At 43.9% G+C, this 19173-nt stretch overlaps 1 protein-coding gene and 2 long non-coding RNA genes across 4 annotated transcripts in view; all 3 read right to left on the reverse strand.

The window, feature by feature from the left end:
- Window positions 1-9696, reverse strand: part of LOC143770514 (uncharacterized) — a 57521-nt gene extending 47825 nt beyond the window's left edge. The window contains exons 1-2 of one of the 2 annotated variants that reach the window (XM_077260191.1): window positions 9537-9696; window positions 6225-6430 (exon numbers count right to left, since the gene is read on the reverse strand). The gene's annotated coding sequence lies outside the window, so the exon portion shown is untranslated. The remainder of the gene's footprint in view (window positions 1-6224; window positions 6431-9536) is intronic. The other variant, XM_077260193.1, reaches the window with a different exon arrangement.
- A 3611-nt stretch (window positions 9697-13307) lies between these two features.
- On the reverse strand, window positions 13308-14730 carry LOC143770509 (uncharacterized). The gene is made up of 2 exons (XR_013214648.1): window positions 14134-14730; window positions 13308-13960 (listed from the first exon to the last, which is right to left on the reverse strand). It is a non-coding gene; the product is annotated as an uncharacterized LOC143770509 (long non-coding RNA).
- A 97-nt stretch (window positions 14731-14827) lies between these two features.
- Window positions 14828-18398, reverse strand: LOC143770510 (uncharacterized). Its single transcript, XR_013214649.1, has 3 exons — window positions 18256-18398; window positions 17729-17857; window positions 14828-16972 (listed from the first exon to the last, which is right to left on the reverse strand). It is a non-coding gene; the product is annotated as an uncharacterized LOC143770510 (long non-coding RNA).
- Window positions 18399-19173: the final 775 nt, after the last annotated feature.

Here is a 19173-nt window from a genome sequence, read left to right on the forward strand (position 1 = left end):
TCCACTCATATGGGCAAGAGGCACAATAATTCCTGCAATGGTGCAGACTGCTGCAACCCCCAGCCCTGGCGATAACTCTGATCGTCGTCTTTAGATGCTATGGTCACGATGATGCTTAGAGAGCTGGAGTGGACTATCTCTGTCCGTTGACCTCCCCATTACCATAATGTGACTGGATAGTGACAATGGGTGCGATTGGAGCCTAAAAATTATCCATCCCCCATTTGTGCCAGAAATGTGATAGACTGCCATAGAAAAGTATCTAATACATGATACCAGGGATGAATCAACCACATTGTCGAAAAAGGGAAAACAAAATAGACATTTAGTAAAGTGAATAAAAATATTATGAAAATGGGTGAATAAATGGGTGCGATTGGAGCCTAAAAACTCTCCATCCCACATTTCTCCCAGAAATGTAATAGACTGCCCTACAAAAATTATCTTATGCATGATACAAGGGATGAATCAACCACATTGTCGAAAAAGTGGGAAAAAAATAGACATTTAGTAAAGTGAATAAAAATATTAGGAAAATGGGGGAATAAATGGGTGCGATTGGAGCCTAAAAATTATCCATCCCCTATTTCTGCCAGAAATGTCATAGACTGCCCTACAAACAGTATCTAATGCATGATACAAGGGATGAATCGACCACATTGTCGAAAAAGTGGAAAAAAAAATATTAGTAAAGTGAAAAAAAATATTATAAAAATGGGTGCGATTGGAACCTAAAAATTATCCATCCCCCATTTCAGCCAGAAATGTGATAGACTGCCATACAAAAGTATCTAATGCATGATACAAGGAATGAGTCAATCACATTGTCGAAAAAGTGAAAACAAAATAGACATTTAGTAAAGTCAATAAAAATATTATAAAAATGGGGGAATAAATGGGTGCGATTGGAGCCTAAAAATTATCCATCCCCTATTTCTGCCAGAAATGTCATAGACTGCCCTACAAACAGTATCTAATGCATGATACAAGGGATGAATCGACCACATTGTCGAAAAAGTGGAAAAAAAATATTAGTAAAGTGAAAAAAAATATTATAAAAATGGGTGCGATTGGAACCTAAAAATTATCCATCCCCCATTTCAGCCAGAAATGTGATAGACTGCCATACAAAAGTATCTAATGCATGATACAAGGAATGAGTCAATCACATTGTCGAAAAAGTGAAAACAAAATAGACATTTAGTAAAGTCAATAAAAATATTATAAAAATGGGGGAATAAATGGGTGCGATTGGAGCCTAAAAATTATCCATCCCCTATTTCTGCCAGAAATGTCATAGACTGCCCTACAAACAGTATCTAATGCATGATACAAGGGATGAATCGACCACATTGTCGAAAAAGTGGAAAAAAAAATATTAGTAAAGTGAAAAAAAATATTATAAAAATGGGTGCGATTGGAACCTAAAAATTATCCATCCCTCATTTCAGCCAGAAATGTGATAGACTGCCATACAAAAGTATCTAATGCATGATACAAGGGATGAGTCAATCAATCACATTGTCGAAAAAGTGAAAACAAAATAGACATTTAGTAAAGTCAATAAAAATATTATAAAAATGGGGGAATAAATGGGTGCGATTGGAGCCTAAAAATTATCCATCCCCCAGAAATGTGATAGACTTCCATAGAAAAGTATCTAATGCATGAACAAGGGATGAATCAACCACATTGATGAAAAAGTGGGAAAAAAATGGACATTTAGTAAAGTGAATAAAAATATTATGAAAATTGGGAAAAAATTGATTATTTTTTATTAGCTAATTAGTATCAGTTCGTCTGCAACAACTCAAATGAAAAAATTGTCAAATGGCTTAGGCCGGCGTCACACTGGCGAGTTTTACGGACGTAAGAGCGCAGAAACTACGTCCGTAAAACTCGCATAACATACGGCACAATTATTCTCAATGGGGCTGCTCCTATTAGCCGTATATTACGGTTCAGTATTATACGGCTTTCTACGGCCGTACAAAATCGCAGCATGCTGCGTTTGTCAGCGTACTGCGCAAAAAAATCGCCAATGAAAGTCTATGGGGGCGAGAAAAATACGGATTCCACACGGACCAGCAGTGTGACTTGCGAGAAATACGCAGCGGTGTTAGTGAAAAGTCGGTAATTCAATTGCCGGCTTTTCATTTCTCCTGCACAAACCCGACAGGATATGAGACATGGTTTACATACAGTAAACCATCTCATATCCCCCTTTTTTTTGCATATTCCACACTACTAATGTTAGTAGTGTGTATGTGCAAAATTTCAGCGCTGTAGCTGCTAAAATAAAGGGTTAAATGGCGGAAAAAATTGGCATGGCTCCCGCGCAATTTTCTCCGCCAGAATGGTAAAGCCGGTGACTGAGGGCAGATATTAATAGCCTAGAGAGGGTCCATGGTTATTGGCCCCCCCGTGGCTAAAAACATCTGCCCCCAGCCACCCCAGAAAAGGCACATCTGGAAGATGCGCCTATTCTGGCACTTGGCCACTCTCTTCCCACTCCCTGTAGCGGTGGGATATGGGGTAATGAAGGGTTAATGCCACCTTGCTATTGGAAGGTGACATTAAGCCAGATTAATGATGGAGAGGCGTCAATTATGACACCTATCCATTATTAATCCAATTGTAGGAAAGGGTTAAAAAACACACACACATGATTGAAAAGTATTTTAATGAAATAAACACAGCGGTTGTTGTAATAATTTATTGTTCTCTCAAATCCATTTGCAGGCCCTCGCTTGGCAACATAATAAACGCACAAGATACATACCTTCTGATGTACTGTCAGGTCCAACGATGTAATCCATCTGAAGGGGTTAACTAATATTACAGGCAGGAGCCCTGCTATAATGCAGCTGTGCTCCGTGCTTGTAATTCCCCAGCGAATGAATGAAATGTAGGTCATTGACCTACATCTCCTTCAGTCGCGGTGATGCGCCCCCTGGTGGATGTCCTCATATGACCTGGAGCGTGGGAAAAAGTTCCCAGGCTGCAGTTCATGAGAACATCCACCAGAGGGCGCCTCACCGCGAATGAATGAAATGTAGGTCAATGACCTACATTTCATTCATTCGCAGGGGAATTACAAGCACGGAGCACAGCTGCATTATAGCAGGGCTCCTGCCTGTAATATTAGTTAACCCCTTCAGATGGATTACATCGTTGGACCTGACAGGACAGCAGAAGGTATGTATCTTGTGCGTTTATTATGTTGCCAAGCGAGGGACTGCAAATGGATTTGAGAGAACAATAAATTATTACAACAACCGCTGTGTTTATTTCATTAAAATACTTTTCAATCATGTGTGTGTGTTTTTTAACCCTTTCCTACAATTGGATTAATAATGGATAGGTGTCATAATTGACGCCTCTCCATCATTAATCTGGCTTAATGTCACCTTCCAATAGCAAGGTGGCATTAACCCTTCATTACCCCATATCCCACCGCTACAGGGAGTGGGAAGAGAGTGGCCAAGTGCCAGAATAGGCGCATCTTCCAGATGTGCCTTTTCTGGGGTGGCTGGGGGCAGATGTTTTTAGCCACGGGGGGGCCAATAACCATGGACCCTCTCTAGGCTATTAATATCTGCCCTCAGTCACCGGCTTTACCATTCTGGCGGAGAAAATTGCGCGGGAGCCATGCCAATTTTTTCCGCCATTTAACCCTTTATTTTAGCAGCTACAGCGCTGAAATTTTGCACATACACACTACTAACATTAGTAGTGTGGAATATGCAAAAAAAAAAGGGGATATGAGATGGTTTACTGTATGTAAACCATGTCTCATATCCTGTCGGGTTTGTGCAGGAGAAATGAAAAGCCGGCAATTGAATTACCGGCTGTTCACAGATATCGCGCTGAATGAAATCTAAATACAGAATATATATATATGTGTCTCAATGACATATATATATATATACTGTATATATGTTTTCCCGAACATTTGAGCACATAAATCCATTAGATGTCGGTTTTGCAAGCCTGCGTGAAAATCTTGCAGTACGGATGCCATACGGATTACATACGGAGGATGCCATGCGCAAAATACGCTGAAACACCCTGACTACGGATCACTATTTTGGGAACATTTCTCCGTATTACGGCCGTAGTACGGACGTATAATACGTGGCGTATTGTCTTACGCCAAGTGTGACGCCGGCCTTAACCTGCACGGAATTAAAATAAACAAAATCATGACATTCATTCTGTCTTCCAAAAATAAAAGATTGACCAGCACCTCCGAAAGAATAAAGCAAGTGTGAACAGGTGCAACCTGTAGTGACTGCACAGTGCATAAACAAGGGAATACAGCCGCCTCTGTAAGGGCTAATATGTGCGCAAACATGAATTATGTGAAATTTGGCCCGCAGCACTTCTAAATAGAATATACTAATAAAAATTAAGGTATTAACCCATAAATTGGCCAGTTCATGTGTGCCCATCAACCACGGCAAGGTGACCTTTCTTTGATGGCCTAAATTGGCCGATTCATTGGGCCCCTAAACCTAATATTTATCAAAGATGCCTAGCTCTGTATAGGCAAGTTTGATAAATATTATGGTTAGGCACCCAAAGAATTGGTCAATTTATACCGTCAAAGAAAGGTCACCTTGCCGTGGTTGAACAAAGTGACCAAGAAATCCGATGACGCCAAAGTACCAAACAAAAGCCAAAAGTTTTTCAGTACATAATAAATACAACATATTGCCATTCAAATTTGTTATAAATGCCAAAATGGGCAGAAAAAAGTGAAAGGAACAAGAAACCTTATTTATCTTGATAAATAATAAAAGGAAACCGCAGATGATATTAGAGTGCAGATAACACTGGAGAGGGATAAATTGTATTGTTTTATATCAATAGCAATGTAGCAGAAAAAAGGAAATGATTGTGTTCTTGGCCAGGAAAGTGTTTAGCAATAATAAGTTTAGTATGGCCACACAGGACACTCGGAGAATACAAATCGGGGAATAGATGCTATTCCAGACCCCGTCCCCTCCTCCTTTAAAACCCTGTCTGTTCTCCTCCACATCCCTTCAGAGTCCCTGTGTCCTCATCATCCCTCCAGACCCCCTCTGTCCTCCTCATTCTCCCTCCACACCCCTCTGTCATCCTCCTCCTTCAATACCCTGTATGTCCTCATCCCTCCAGACCCCCTCTGTTCTCCTCCTCCCTCCAGACCCCCTCTGTCCTCCATCTTCACCCTCCGGACCCCATGTCCTGTTCATCCCTCCAGGCCCCCTCTGTCCTCCTCCTCATCCCTCTAGACCCCCTCTGTTGTCCTCCTACCTTCAGACCCCCTCTGTCCTCCTCATTCTCCCTCCTGACTTCCTTTGTTCTCTTTCTCCCTCCAGACCCCCTCTGTCCTCCTGCTTCTCCCTCCAGACCCCCTCTGTCCTCCTGCTTCTCTCTCTCTAGACACCCTCTGTCCTCCTCCTTCTCTCTCCAGACCTCTTCTGCCCTCTTCCTCCCTCCAGACCACCAAAGTCTTTCTCCTCCACCCTCCAGACCCCCTCAGTCCTCCTCCTTCTCCTTCCAGATTATCACTGACCTTGTATAGCGCAGTGTCATACAATATACAGATACATCCAGTCGAGAAGTTGCCATTACCCACCTGCTCTCATGTCGCGGGCCCATGCATTGTAGCCAGAAGCTAAATCTATAACAGACCTCTCCCCCATTACCACCAAATAACACTAGTGCCCCCCACCTAACCATGTGCCGTATACACCACCGATGCCCCCCACCTAACCATGTGCTGTATACACCACCGATGCCCTCCACCTAACCATGTGCTGTATACACCAGCGGTGCCCCCCACCTAACCATGTGCCATATATACCACCGGTGCCCCCCACCTAACCATGTGCCATATATACCATCGGTGCCCCCATAACCATGTGCCATATATACCACCGGTGCCCCCCACCTAACCATGTGCCATATATACCATCGGTGCCCCCATAACCATGTGCCATATATACCACCGGTGCCTTCCTATGTGGCAGAGAAGCCTCTGTGCTCTCTCTTAGGCCCCGGAGGCCTGTTATGGCCGCTGTCTCGGCACTTCCTGTAGTCGCTGCTTGTTCTGGCCGCTGTCCTAGAGAGGAGCACGTACTCGGCGATTGCAGAATTCCTCCTGCTGACAGTTTCTAAATGACACATTATGCAATTATCAGGTTGTAAGAAGTTAGATAAACATTTAGACGAACCTGTGAAGGCCAAGACGCGGGCGCCTCCTCGTGCAGTGTTGTGCCGGATGTAACCGCCTCTGTTCAGGGTCGTCTTCACGTCACTGGGTCACTTCCTCTCCCATCGGCCATTGCTCACCGGTGACTCAGCAACATCGTACTGGGACTTATGTAACACAGATTTCATGGCTTCGGGGCTGACATAGAGCTGACATGTTCTCTTCTTACTTGTGGGGAAGGAAAAAAACAAAAAAACTTTTAGTTAACTTTTGCATTTCTTTGCAATGACTTCTGCAGCCTGCAGTGTAAAGAATGGTGTTCTATATTTTGCTTTTCACACATATAAATATGCATTCTCCTCTGGTCACTACCAGATATAATAAAGTACACCTATGCTAGAAACTTTGCACAAATCCCAGGACTATACAAGGAGATGGGGCAAACCAGCCTCATGTCCTCCTGTCCAAGGTAGACGGGAGGGGAGTCATCCAGCATCACAGGGGCCCCCTTTTCTCTATTTACGTCCCTCTTCTGGGGTCAAATTACATTATGCATGGTATTATAATAATCTGCATAAAAGTATTGTGATTGAAGCTGCCAAAAGTGATCATTGTTTTTTTTTTAAAAAAAAAGCAAAAAAAACTGTAATACCTCATTCTCCCTGCGGGGGAGCTGCAGAAAAAGTCAAAGGGTTATTCCAAAAATAACAAGGTATCTCCTATCCATCCCCAGGATAATTTGCTGATCCCTGAGGGGTTAAACTATTGGGGCTACCAGCGATCCCAAAATCGGAGTCTCCACTTCATTCATTCTCTATGGAAGTGCTGGAGAAGGCTGAGCTGTCTTAGACGTTCACCAATACATGGAGCCTGACATTACACATTTTCTGCTCAATTCCAGAGGGGGCTACAGAGCCCTGATCTTGGGACTGCTGGTGGTCCCTGAAGTTTTACCCCCCACACTATCAGCAAGTAATCCTATTGATATAGGAAATATAGGGAATAACCCTTAACATTTTCCTGCAGCTCCCCGCAGGGAGAATGAGGTATTACACAGCTTTTTTTTTTAATTAATGAGCTATCCACTTTCTTTTACCCCTTAAGTTTGGGGAAACCTTGTTTTTTTGGGTGAATAACCCTTTAATTCTTGTTGTGAATTTCCCTATAAATTATTGCCGATCTGTAGGGGGCACAAAACACACTGCCTAATTTTTAGTCAATCTTGATTGCAGACGGGCAGAGGCCTCTGGCAGTGGCGTATCCAGGGGGAGGGCAGCCGGGGCATGTGCCCCGGGCGCAGCCGACAGGGGGGTGCCAGCAGGCCGCCAGATGATGCGGCGGTCCAAGGAGGGGGTTGGCAGGGCCAGGGAGCGGGAGCTGACTAGACTCACCTACTCCTGGTGCGGTCCCTGCAAGTCCCAGGCTGCCCGGCGCTGCTGCTTCTTCCTGTACTGAGCGGTCACATGGTACCGCTCATTATAGTAATGAATATGCGGCTCCACCTCTCAGTACAGGAAGAAGCAGCAGCGCCGGGAAGCAGGGACTGCATCGCGCCAGGCGCAGGTGAGTACAACAGGGAGGGGAGCGCTGCTCTGCGCGATATTCACCTGCTCCTCGTTCAAGTCGCCGGTCCATCTTCTGCAGTGACGCTGAGGTCAGAGGGCGTGATGACGTAGTTAGTGCGCACCCTCTGCCTAAACGACAGTGCAGAGGAGGCGGAAGATGGAGCGGCGAATGGAACGAGGAGCAGGTGAATATTGAAAGTGCCGGGGGCCTGAGCGACGGAGAGGTGAGTATGTGATTTTTTTTCGCAGTAACAGCAAATGGGGCAAATATCTGTATGGGGCATCTTATGGGGCCATAACATTTGTGCAGCACTATATGGGGGCCATAACGTTTAGGCAGCACTACATTGGGGCCATAATGTTTGTGCGGCACTATATGGGGGCCATAATGTTTGTGTAGCACTATATGGGGGCCATAATGTTTGTGCAGCACTATATGGGGGCCATAATGTTTGTGCAGCACTATATGGGGCCATAATGTTTGTGCAGCACTATATGGGGGCCATAATGTTTGTGCAGCACTATATGGGGGCCATAATGTTTGTGCAGCACTATATGGGGGCCATAACGTTTGTGCAGCACTATATGGGGGCCATAACCTTTGTGCAGCACTATAACAGGGCAAGTGTCTGTATGGAGCATCTAATGGGGCCATAACGTTTGTGCAGCATTATATGGGGCAAGTGTCTGTATAGAGCATCTTATGGGGCCATAACGTTTGTGCAGCACTATATGGGGCAAGTGTCTGTATGGAGCATCTTATGGGGCCATAACGTTTGTGCAGCACTATATGGGGCAAGTGTCTGTATACAGCATCTTATGGGGCCATAACGTTTGTGCAGCACTATATGGGGCAAGTGTCTGTATGGAGCATCTTATGGGGCCATAACGTTTGTGCAGCACTATAAGGGGCAAGTGTCTGTATAGAGCATCTTATGGGGCCATAACGTTTGTGCAGCACTATATGGGGCAAGTGTCTGTATAGAGCATCTTATGGGGTCATAACGTTTGTGCAGCGTTATAAGGGGCAGTGTCTGTATGGAGCATCTTATGGGGCCATAATGTTTGTGCAGCACTATATGGGGCAAGTGTCTGTATAGAGCATCTTATGGGGTCATAACGTTTGTGCAGCACTATATGGGGCAAGTGTCTGTATGGAGTATATTATGGGGCCATAATGTTTGTGCAGCACTATATGGGGCAAATGTGCCTACGGAGCATCTTATGGGGCCATTATTAACCTTTATGCAGGATTATATGGGGCTCCTGATTCAATATGGATATTCAAAAACACTTAACCTACTGATCTCTCAATTAATTTTACTTTTATTGGTGTCTATTTTAACATTATGGAGATTCAGGAATGTACCTTGGCTTGGTCATACAGTTTCTCCTCCTGACAACCACACACCGCTCTCCCTCCTCCTCCTGACAACCACACACCGCTCTCCCTCCTCCTCCTGACAACCACACACCGCTCTCCCTCCTCCTCCTGACAACCACACACCGCTCTCCTCCTCCTCCTGACAACCACACACCGCTCTCCCTCCTCCTCCTCCTGACAACCACACACCGCTCTCCTCCTCCTCCTGACAACCACACACCGCTCTCCTCCTCCTCCTCCTGACAACCACACACTGCTCTCCTCCTGACAACCACACACCTCTCTCCCTCCTCACACCAGAGTTGACATATTGTAATGACGGGGGCAGTCACCCTCCTCCCCGGTGCCCGGCAGCCCTCCACCTCCTGACCGCCGAACCTCTCACCTTCACCGCATAGTCTATGACCCGCTTGACACCGACCAGGGCCCGCAGCGCCATGTTTCCTGCAGACCGAATCGAAGTCTCTGCGCCGCTAACCAATCAAATCTTTCACATAGCCAGCAGCCAATCACGGAGCTAAACACTTTAGCCAATCACAAGACTCGACATCTGGTGAAATGCATCACGTGCTCATACAGCATCATCCAATCACTAAAGAAGACGTCACCTACTTACGTCATTTAGAGGTCAAATCGGACTGCTGCGGGGCGGCCATATTTGATTTGGGCAGCGAGGAGTTCTGCAGTGCAGATAGACACGTTGAGACTCGGAGAGAGCAGATGATGGCTATTTGTGTCTGTGAGAAGCCGAGGCGGAGGCTTATAGCAAAGGCTACTAATACTAAAAGCGTCATCCGCCCATTACACTTCTGCGATGATATCCACCAATCACATTCCAGCTCTCATGTCTCTGCACCCTTTTGGAAAATGATAGAAGCTCGCTGGTTGCATTTCACAGCTGCCTCACTTTCCGTTTATGCTTGTTTTTACATACTTTTAGAAGTTTTTTTGTGTGTAAGTCAACGTGGTGATGCCAAAAATACGTTTTATAAACTTCAAATTACTAAATTACAGAATTTTGAGATGACGTTAATAAATCTAGAAATTCCCTTTAAATGTAAGGAAAGAAGCCAGTATCTCCAATCTATGGGGAAAAAATAATAATACAAGTCTGTTCTTAAAAATGCTGACTGTGCAGGTGACCGTTCATGCAAATCAGTGCCATGAGAGGTCATCCTAGTGGGGGTATAGGGGTATTGGACCCAAAGTCTTCAATATTTTCAAATTCAGGTCTCTGTATTGGGAGAAGGCAGAGGCGTAGCTAGGGTTTTGGTTCAGGGGGGCGAAGCTTCTAAGTGGCCTCTAACCAGGTAACCATTACAACTGGGTGACGCACCCTAACAGTGGAGAACCTCAGCAGATGACCGTGCTGTTACTGAAGATAATCTCTATATAACGACCAACATGGATATTACTGTGATATGGTCAGTGGTAGGTACCAGCCCTACAGACCATATAAGAGATCACTGCACAGTTACAGATGGTGACTTACCGCTATACTCTATAGTATAATGCACCCCCATAGGCAGACTCTATAATATAATGCTCCCCCATAGGCAGACTCTATAGTATAATGCTCCCCCATAGGCAGACTCTATAGTATAATGCACCCCCATAGGCAGACTTTATATTGTATAATGCACCCCATAAGCAGACTATATTGTATAATGCACCCCCATAGGTAGACTCTCTAGTATAATGCAGCACCCATAGGCAGCCTCTATATTGTATAATGCTCCCCCATAGGCAGACTCTATAGTATAATGCACCCCCATAGGCAGACTATAGTATAATGCACCCCCATAGGCAGACTATAGTATAATGCACTCCTCATAGGCAGATTCTATATAGTATAATGCAGCCCCCATAGGAAGACTCTATATAGTATAATGCAGCCCCCATAGGAAGACTATAGTATAATGCACCCCACATAGGCAGACTATAGTATAATGCACTACCCATAGGCAGACTCTATAGTATAATACACTCCCCATAGGCAGACTATATTGTATAATGCACCCCCATAAGCAGACTTTATATTGTATAATGCACCCCATAAGCAGACTATATTGTATAATGCACCCCCATAGGTAGACTCTAGTATAATGCAGCACCCATAGGCAGCCTCTATATTGTATAATGCACCCCCATAGGCAGACTCTACAGTATACTGCACTCCGCATAGGCAGACTCTATAGTATTATGCACCCCCATAGGAAGACTCTATAGTATTATGCACCCTCATAGGCAGACTCTATATTGTATAATGCACCCCCATAAGCAGACTATATTGTATAATGCACCCCCATAGGCAGACTCTATAGTATAATGCAGCACCCATAGGCAGCCTCTATATTGTATAATGCACCCCCCATAGGCAGACTCTATATTGTATATTGCACCCCCATAAGCAGACTATATTGTATAATGCACCCCCATAGGTAGACTCTATAATATAATGCAGCACCCATAGGCAGCCTCTATATTGTATAATGCACCCCCATAGGCAGACTCTATAGTATAATGCAGCACCCATAGGCAGCCTCTATATTGTATAATGCACCCCCCATAGGCAGACTCTATATTGTATTATGCACCCCCATAAGCAGAGTCTATATTGTATAATGCACCCCCATAGGCAGACTATAGTATAATGCACCCCCCATAGGCAGCCTCTATATTTTATAATGCAACGCCATAGGCAGACTCTATATTGTATTATGCACCCCCATAAGCAGACTCTATATTGTATAATGCACCCCCATAGGCAGACTCTATAGTATAATGCACCCCCATAGGCAGACTCTATAGTATAATGCACCCCCCATAGGCAGACTCTATAGTATAATGCACCCCCCATAGGCAGTCTCTATATTGTATAATGCACCCTCATAGGCAGTCTCTATATTGTATAATGCACCCCCATAGGCAGTCTCTATATTGTATAATGCACCCCCATAGGCATACTCTATAGTATAATGCACCCCCCCCATAGGCAGACTCTATAGTATAATACAGCCCCATAAAAACAATAAATATTCACGTCTCTTCCTCCTGGTTCCTCTGCTGCTCTAAGCGCCCACGCATCTCCAGACAGCGGGCGCCGAGTAGTGACGTCATTGCGACCCCTGTCAGTGTCGGCATCAGTGACGTCAGATGCTGAGAGGGGGATGATGGAGAGGGAGTGTAATGCTCCTCTCATCAATGCGTTCAGCTGTTGAAGCTGCAATAACGGGGGGCTCCGCCTGCTCAGGGGCCCCATAGCGGCCGGGTGGTAGAGCAGGGAGATCGTGTCTCCTTGTTCTGCCGCAGTGTAACTGATGTGTGAAACGATACAATACAGTAGCATAGCTCTGGATGGGCCCCCTCCGAGCTCGGGGCGACCGGTAGATATGCAACAGGAAGAAGGTAAAGGCCCCTAATTATGGGGCGCAATTACTTTTCAGATGGGTTTTTATGGCAGACGGAGCAGGAATACTCCACATTGCAAGCAAATGCGCCTTTATGATCACTGTGGGAGCAAGACAACACAATAGGAAGCAAGAACTGACCCATAAGAAGAATTAACCCTTGAATTAAAAAAAAATACCATCTAAAGAAGAGAGGTTTAAAAAAAAAAAGTTAAAAATTATAAATGGCGCTATTGCACTATGTGTCCAGTAGGTGTCGCCGCTTCATACACATTTCTTACACTATATACCTCTAGTGTCAGGATACAGATGATTAGTAAATTAGAAAACTGCACAGAGAAGGGGAAGTCCTTCTTATGGACCATTAGATTCCCTGGATTTTATGTTTTGGATTCAGGGTGCAAAAAGTTGTGATTATAGGACAACCCCCTTTAAAATATTAACTTGAAACAATGACATTGCCCACTAGGAGGCACAAAAGAAAAAAAAAAAAACTTTTATTCCTCCATAGACTTTTAGTCCCTTATCAAGTCCATAAGTGTATTTCGTCATTATTGTTATTTTTTACTTTTGCGCCCCCTGGTGGGCACTGCCATCGCTCCATGTTTGAGTTTCTTGACCTGGGAATTTTGCAGATATTTTCTTTTCTTTTTTTTAACCCTTTTAATATTTGTTGCCTAAGATCTCTTTAACCAACCTGTGTGCATGACCACAGCCCTTGTAATAATATATAATGACTCCGTAGATTATAGCAAGTAAAGACTCAGAGTCTTATTTTTTATTGGTCGCAGCTTTTTCATGGTGCTCTCTTCAGTTGGCGAAACGCCTGGGTGCCTGCCTCACCCGTGTAGGGTAACGCCTTGGCACTTCTTCGGGGTAGGTTGACATCCTTGGTATTTTCGCAGGTCTGGCCCTTGAAAGGGCCATCATAGAAGACTTCTGGTCGTTCGTGGTCGACCCTGAGCTTGTGGTCGCCTCTGGTGGTGACTGTTGCTGAGGCATAGACCTTTGCGTCACGTCCTTAGCGTCCGTTTTTCCCGGCATGGCCTCCTTACTGGCAGTCTCCTCTGGTCGTGGAGATTTCATGAGTGGCATTAGGACATTGTCTGTGGCCATCATTGGATGTGGAACAGTTACCGGGGATCTTGGGGCAGCATCCATTGAGATTGGGCGGGGTGCGATCAGAGATGACGCGGTGTCCGCCGAGGGTGGGAAGACTCTTTGTGGGACACTTTCTGGTAATCTTCGAACATTGGCGGCGGCCATCGAGTAGAAATACGTCTTTTTCGGATCGTTATCTAGTTCCCTCGGTGCATCGGTGCCACCCACTGTGCTCGGAGGAGCGAAGCGCGCTGTGGTCTCGGATTCGGCATTTTGATGGACATCATTTTTTGGAAATCTGAAATGTAAGCAAAATTATTAATGGGCGAAAAAGAAAAAAACAACCACCCCCCCCCCAAAACCTCAGCCTCATAATAATAGGGAAACCCCAAAATAATACATTTTCAGGACTGGAACTAATAATAAATTGCTGCCACCTACAGGCGAAATAATATGAAAATGTAACCTCACCCGAGCATGATCCCGGCGCTGTGGTCAGTTCTGTTTTCGGGTCCGGATATGTGAAGCATAGAACTTCTGGCTGTTCAATAAGAAGCGTTCTTAGTGATGTCATCATTCCTATTATGATGTCATCATCCCCCTGCACTGCATGGAATCTCCCTATGAGTCAATGCTAATTAATTCACATTTGTCCCCTTGCTGTAAATTTGCCCTTTTACTCCCGGATCACTTTTCCTTGTTGCTCCGGGGACCAATTTAAATCATTTTCCACTCTCGTTATTGCTTAAAAGGTGATGCCTTCTCACAAATTTCAGTAGCAGAGAACAAAGAAACAGTTTGTTTTTACAAAAAGTTTTCAAAAAGTTCAAAACATTACATAAAGTTTTCACAACTTTCTAAAAGTTTGAAACTTTTATGTTGACAATGCAATAAAAACAGAATTCTTCAGAACAAAATTTTAAGGAATTAAAGGGCGAAATTGAAGAATAAAAAACGAATAACAAAGATTTTAATTCTTTTAGAACAATGGAACTTTTTAGCCGTATGTACACAGTTATAGAAGAAATTGGGATAACCGACCCCCAGAGGGGTAATCAGTGACATTGACCCCCCACCCCCCACCCCACCCCACCCAACCCCCGTCCGTGCTGCCTGTCTGTTCTAATGGAGGAAGAAAACTAAGACAACATTAAAAAAAAAAAAGTTATTCTAAAAGTTTTAATAGATTTTTGCTTTAATGTGCACATTTTGGAATAATTAATACGAATCCCGTCAGGATTACCGCACTTTATCTGCGTTATATTCACTAAGAAAAAGCAGAAACAAAAATCTCCAAATTCCTAAAAACCTTATAAAAAAGAATATCCCTCCACAGATAAACTAAGAATTTGGGAACTGGTTGATGAAATCACAAGTTGGATTTCAGTCCGTCCTGTGGTTCCTGGCAGCCATTTATCTTATTGCATACAGCAAGCTGGTGGATTGTATACCGCACTGGTCAAAAGTTTGGACACCCCTGTTCATGTTGATGCAGGGATTCTCCTTGTTCTTTTTGGAATGTGCTCATTGCGGTTTCAGACAGAAGACAGCAAAACACAGGAAAACAAGGAGACAAGAAATGTGTGAAACAAACCTGATTATTGTGTTGGATTTACAGCAGCACTACTCAGTACATTTGGATTCACAGCTAACATACTGATTACTGCTGTATTCACAGCTACAATACTCAGTACTGCTATATTCACAGCTACACTACTCAATACTGCTAGATTCACAGCAGCATTACTCAGCACTGCTGGATTCTCATCTACACTGCTCAGTACCGCTAGATTCACAGCTAGACTACTCAGTAAGTTGGATTCACAGCTACACTACTCAGTACTTCTAGATTCACAGCTACACTATTCAGTATTGCTGGATTCACACCTAAACTACTCAGTACTGCTAGAGTCACAGCTACATTACTCAGTACTGCTGGATTCCCATCTATACTACTCAGTATTGCTGGATTCAGAGCTACACTACTCAGTACTGCTGGATTCACACCAAGACTACTCAGTACTGCTAGATTCACAGCTACATTACTCAGTACTGCTGGATTCGGAGCTACACTACTCAGTACTGCTGGATTCACACCAAGACTACTTAGTACTGATGGATTCACAGCTACACTACTCAGTACTGCTGGATTCAGAGCTACACTACCCAGTACTGCTGGATTTGGAGCTACACTACTCAGTACTGCTGGATTCACAACTACACTACTTAGTACTGCTAGATTCACAGCTACTTTACTCAGTACTGCTGGATACACAGTTACACTACTCAGTGTTACCCCTCAGATTCCTCCCATTTTACCCTGATGACCACTTTACATCCTCTTGGCTTCTCTCAAACAAGTTAATTAGGTTGTCGCCTGGAATGACTTCTAACAGTCTTTAAGGAGTTCTCAGAGATGCTGAGCTCTGAGTCCAACTCATCCCAAACCATCACCATAGGTTACAGGTCAGGTGATTGTGGAGGCCATAGAATCTGATGCAGCCTCCATCCCTCTCATTCTGGGTCACATCGCCCTGACATAGCCTGACTGGTCTCCTCTGGACAGTTGATGTTGAGATGTTTCTGTTACTTGATATCTTTACATCATTTATCTGAGGTGCTGTCAATTTGTGCTTTCTGAGGCTGGCAACTCTGATGAACTTATCCTCTGCAGCAGAGGTCATTTTTGGGCTTCTTTTCCTCATGACAGCCAGTTTCATCACATTTATTGATGGTTTTCATTACTGCACTTCAGGTTACCTTCAAGATTCGAGCAATTTTCTGGACTGACTGACCTTGATGTCTAAAAGTAATAATGGACTGTTGTTTCTGATTCCATGAGACATACCTGTTTATTGGAAGCCATTCCAGCGGATGACTTAATGAAGTTGCTGGAGAGAATGCTAGGGGGTGTAAAGCCACCATCATAGTGACAGGGGGGATACATGAGATATCTAAGGTGTAATACAAATTCCGGTTTGTTTCTCACAAGTTTCTTTACTCTCCTGTTTCCATATCTATGTGTTCCTTCCTTAGTGGTTTCGCTGCCTTCAGTCTGACTTTGTAATGTGCACATGCCACTAAGAACTAGGAAATGATTGAATGGTCAGGGGTGTTCAAACTTTTGCAGTTATTACATATCCATGGGCTCATGGGTGAAGGACTGGACATCAGATGTACAGAGCAGTCTGGAGCAGGAGAAAGATGAATCTGATGAAGAGGAGGACATAAGCTGTGGACGATACCAGTGTTTACACCGACTCATATCCGGGTATTGGTGATGATCGATGAGCCAGGAGGTGGCAAATCCCTGAAAAAACAACAGCACAAGATATAATGTGGGCTATTAGACGCGTGACTGTCTATGTATTGGCTACCTGGTACTCCGTGACCCCATGTTCCCAGCCAATACGTCACTAGATGTGATTTGGCTTTACTTTCCACTCACATTCAGAGCTGCAATCACAATTCTGCTAGCTACCACTATACCTGATAGTTTGCTTTGACATCCCATGATATCTTACAGCCCCTTCAATGCATTTAGCATTCACAAAATGCACAAAGAGCCTGCAGGGAGCAACAACAATACACCATGTGTGACACGTAGAGTGCTAAAGAGCACTGCTGGATTCACAGCTATACTGCTCAGTACTGCTGGATTCACAGCTACACTGCTCAGTACTGCTGGATTTTCAGCTACACTACTCAGTATTGCTGGATTCAGAGCTAAACTACTCACTATTGCTGGATTTACAGCTACACTCCTCAGTATTGCTGGATTTACAGCTACATTACTCAGTACTGCTGGATTCACAGCTACACTTCTCAGTACTGCTGTATAAAGTCTGCATCTCTAGATATGACTTTAGTATAGTCTGGAAAGGATTCTCAATATTACATGATATGCAATAAGCGTCTCACCCCCCCCCCCCCCCAGGAAGAATTGGGGTCCCTGAGACCACACACGTCCCATCTTAATATTTCACCCCACCACCTAAATACATGTTACATGTTCTTACATGGATTTTTTTGTGTTTTTTTGATGGGGAAGGGACAGCAGACCGACCTGAAATGATGAGGAGCACATTGGCTGTCCAGCACAGGTAGAAGGACCACTGGTAATTACAAGAACTGTTGAGGACTGAATAAGACGTCTCAGCCGTGTAAACGGACATCCCGACAAGAAGAAACATAGCTGCAAAATATAAGGGCACAGAATAAACCATAAGGACCCCAAGAGTTGCATTCATTATTCAATTGGCTGAATGCAAAGCCCTATTTTTTTTTTTACCTGGAACAGCGCCACCTGTTAAGTTGTGGGTGTGTCTGGTATTGCAGCTCATTTTTTCACTTGGGACTGTGCTGCCATACCAGATAAAGCCACAACCAATGGAGAAATCTTGAAAAAGCTCTTTAATATACAAGTTTTATAAAATTACCTCCCCATCCCTAGTAGTGTAAAGTCTTTTTTTCCCCTTCTCCATAAGTTTGGGTCTTCTGCTACCAGGTGGTGCTTTGATATAATAATGCAGCACCATCTCATGTTGGAAAACATATCAAGCCTGATGAAGATGTTAGGACTTTTGTTCTCACCTGATAAGCTTTGCAGGACAGCTGTTCCGAGGCAGGCGGTGATTCTTCCTACATGGAACTTGAGAAATGTGATGCAGGAAAATATCATCCCAAAGATGAGAAGCGCGGTGGAGAAGATAACAAACCCTCTGGTGGCATTTATGTATCCTGGAGGAAGAACACACAGAGCCATCGTGTAATGATCACTATATATCAGATCACAATATAATCAGTGAACAGAAACCACCACTAGGGGGAGCTCACTGCATATGAATCCCCTTGCAGTGAGCTCCCCCTAGTGGTGACTTAAAGCTGACCTTATTTTATATTTTAGCTAAAAGCCTGTATCGAGGAAAGCAGAGATAATGGAGCTCTGTAGCAAAACACCGGTGCTTAAACCATTACAGAGAATTTTGGACCTAAAAAGAGTAAATAAAATTATTTTATAGATAAATCAAAAGTACAAGGGAATAAAAGAAACCTTGTAATACATTTTATAAGAGAAATATGCTTCTTTCTCCACTTGTGAGCCACTTTCTCACCTTCCTCCTCAACTCATCATTCACACATTCTGTGAAAACCTGCATTGCTTAAGATAAATGGACTTCCAGCTCATCAAGACTTCAGACTGCAGCTGCTTATTGAAGTCTATGGAGAGGAGAGGGGAAGCAGGAAAAGAATGCAATAAGCAGAGATTACACTGCTGTTTTCTAGTAAGTGGTTTATCTAATCCCAATGCTGGATTCACAGGTACACTACTTAGTACTGCTGTATAACGTCATCAATGTCTCCTCTTTGCTGTCAAATGAGTATTTTATCTCACTACAATGATGGATTCACAGTTACACTGTCCGATATCGCTGTAAAAATGCATCCCTGCTTCATCTTTCTAGTGTTTTTTTCCCACCACTATGACAGATTCACTGCTACATTGTCCAG

Source organism: Ranitomeya variabilis, chromosome 4 (assembly GCF_051348905.1).
Source record: "Ranitomeya variabilis isolate aRanVar5 chromosome 4, aRanVar5.hap1, whole genome shotgun sequence".
NCBI classification, from domain to species: Eukaryota; Metazoa; Chordata; class Amphibia; order Anura; family Dendrobatidae; genus Ranitomeya; species Ranitomeya variabilis.